The sequence below is a fragment of the Neophocaena asiaeorientalis genome, unplaced genomic scaffold, assembly GCF_003031525.2.
Source record: "Neophocaena asiaeorientalis asiaeorientalis breed wild unplaced genomic scaffold, Neophocaena_asiaeorientalis_V1.1 scaffold82, whole genome shotgun sequence".
Taxonomy (NCBI): Eukaryota; Metazoa; Chordata; class Mammalia; order Artiodactyla; family Phocoenidae; genus Neophocaena; species Neophocaena asiaeorientalis.
The window spans coordinates 9,468,440-9,471,456 of NW_020173068.1; positions in this window are offsets into that span (position 1 = coordinate 9,468,440).

Consider the following 3,017-nt stretch of genomic DNA (forward strand, 5'->3'; position numbering starts at 1 on the left):
GGCGTGTGATGAGAACCAGACGCCCCCCTCCCTGCCCAGGGCCGCGCGGCTGCCAAGGGGAACTCGAGCCGGCGCTGCTCCTCTCTCCTTCCCCACGCTCCCGCCTCCCTTGTCTCGCAGCCCACCCATCCCCGGGAAGCGCCCATTTTACAGAGCGAGGCTCCAGCGCAGTCCAGACACTGGGTGAAGCGCGTACTGACTTCGGATTCAGAACAGGGGTCGAATCTCTTCCTCATGCATTTGCCCGTTGGGGCATTCCAGCAAGTCACGAACTCTCATAAGTCTCAGTTTCCTAATCTGTAAGATGGGGATGCTGATGATGATGGTGATGGTGATGATGGTACCTGCCTCTTAGATTTGGTGGCGAGGAGCAAGCATATGTCCCAACGCCCTTCCCCTGTGAAGCCCACCTACACCCCACCATGACCACCCAACTCGTGGCTTAGAGATGATGGAGGCTGTTTGTGCGTTCTGGTCTTGTTTCTTTCAAATAGCGACTGGCTGTGTGATTGTGGCCAAGCCATTGTTCCCTGCTAGGCCTCAGCTTTGGAGGGAGACTGGGAAACTAGACGATAACTAAAGTTATTTCTGGTTGGATGACTCTCGGATTCACCCATTACTTTATCAAACATTGTACCAAGCACTGAGCCAGGGCAAGACAGAGCCCCTGCCCTCAGGTAATGTACAACCTAGTGGGGAAGACTGGCAAGAAACAGAAAAAAGTAATACCTGAGTGTGGGAACTGCTAATAAGGGAACAGACAAATGTTAGCATTGGGTACAGTAGGGGTATCAGTCTAGAGCTGGTGGTCTAGGAAGGAGGAGAGAAGCCTAGATCTAAAGGAGGAAGGAATTAGGTGAAGAGTGAGGGATGGGGTGGGGGGGAGAATCAGAGTTCCAGGCAAAAAAAAAAAAAAAAAAAGCATGTACAAAGGCCCTGAGGTGGTACTAAGCTTAAAAAAATTGGGAGTAAGTGAAGAACTGAAAACAGAGTATAGTAGTAAGGGTTTAAGTTCAAAGTCCAAGCAACATTCACAGCCCATCTCCCAACCCACGTAGGTTAACCAGTCTTTTAGCAGATAGAACCCGAGCTAGGAGCCATTCCATCTTGCTATGTAACTTTTAACAAGTCCCTTCACATCCCTGGACCTCCATTCGTTCATTGTTAATTCGGGACTAAGAATCCCCACTAGCTCCACCATGCCATTCAGCCTGGGGGAATCCCTCGATGGTATGTATTCAGAAATCAAATAAACCATCTCCAACCTGCAAGAGCCGGTCTGGATTGTTTTGGTATCACTACTCCAGACCCGAGTTTTCGAGAGAACAGACTTGTTGATGTCAGGTTCAGAATTCTGCTGGGAGTTGGGGGGATCGTAACTTGGAGGTTCTAGATTTCCAGCTTTGCAGCGAGACAGAATTGACATGACATCTAGTGTTCTGGGTTTGCAGGCAGCAGGACTGACTGTGAGTTAGTTAGGCAGAGAAATGAAGGGCTGGTGGAGTATCGGGTGCTCACAGAATCAGTGAGAAGGCTCGGGTCCATCCTCTGAAAAACGCAAGATAAGTGAGATGCTCCAGGAGTCTCATTGGCAGGAATGAGTTGTAAACCCTTGATGACCAATGGAATTACATCAAGACAGACAAACATACCAAAGTAGAACTTTCCTTGTGTCAGGTACTTCTCTAAGTGTGTAATACAGAGTTATGATGAAGATTCTATTATTGTCCTCATTTTGCAGATGAAGAAAAAAACTGAGGCACAGAGAGGTTATGTAGCTTGCCTAAAGTTGGTTAGGAGTTAACTGTGGAGTCCAAAATTGAACAAGGCTATCCATTTCTAGAAATGATGGTACAAACTATCTTCCTGTGCTACCACAATGAATCCCAAGCTATGCGTCTCTCCTTGACAGGTTCAAAGACTTAAAGAGAGATGCTCATTGGGCCATGTGCCCAAGGTTCCACTAACCCTGAACATATCAGGAACAGCTGGTCATCCAAAAGTAAATTAGGCTGCATATGAAGGGCGGGAATGGATCTGAAATTGCATATAAACCACAAGTTCTCATTATAAAGTCCATTCCTTGGGTCTCTTGACATTCTTTGCAACTTTATTACTATCACATGTTCTTCCAAAAATACTTTCTACTTAGATGGCTCAATTCCACATCCAACCAAAACTGTACACACACATACATATCCATACACCCTTGACCTCGTATTGTGTGTGACCTCAAAAAAGTTCACCTTCCTGAGCCTCAGCTTCATCCTTTGTAAGCCAGAGAGAATAATATTTACTTCCTCTTAGGATCATGGTGGGGATTAAGTAAATTAATGAGTGTAAGGTGCTTTGCACTGTGTCTGGTACACAGCAGAATTAATATACAACACATAAAATGGTGGTGTTTGTGGTAGGGACGAATGGTTTTGAAATCAGCCTCTAAATACATGGACTTAACTGCTGGATTGGATTTGGTTCATCTCTCAGGAAATTTCCAAAGGATTTTCCAAGGACTATTCAAGTATTCTTTTCCTCTCTCTTTGGTAAATGAATAACTGAGTCTTGCTCCAATTGCTACACTGAATTTGGAGAAATAACAAAATCCATCGCCGGTCTTACGTATGGTAGAGTGGAGAAAACCGGGAAGGGATGTGGAAACGGGCTCTGCTATTGATGTGCTGAGTAGCCTTGCACAGATTGAGGCCACGGTATCCTCAGCATAAAATGGAAGTTATAATCCTCTCCTCATGAAATTTTAGTGGGAATCCAATGAGATAATGCATTGAAAGGGCTTCACACAGTGCCTGGCGTATAATAGGTCCCTGGCAAGTGGCAGCTCTAACTATGATTCTGAGATTCCCAGGGCCAGATGCCAGGACATCTCATCAGGGGACAGTCTTACCTGGGGGAAGACAGTTGCCTAATTTTTTTAAAATGTCATGGTGCGGGGGGGGGGGGCTTCCCTGGTGGCGCAGTGGTTGAGAGTCCGCCTGCCGATGCAGGGGACACGGGTTCGT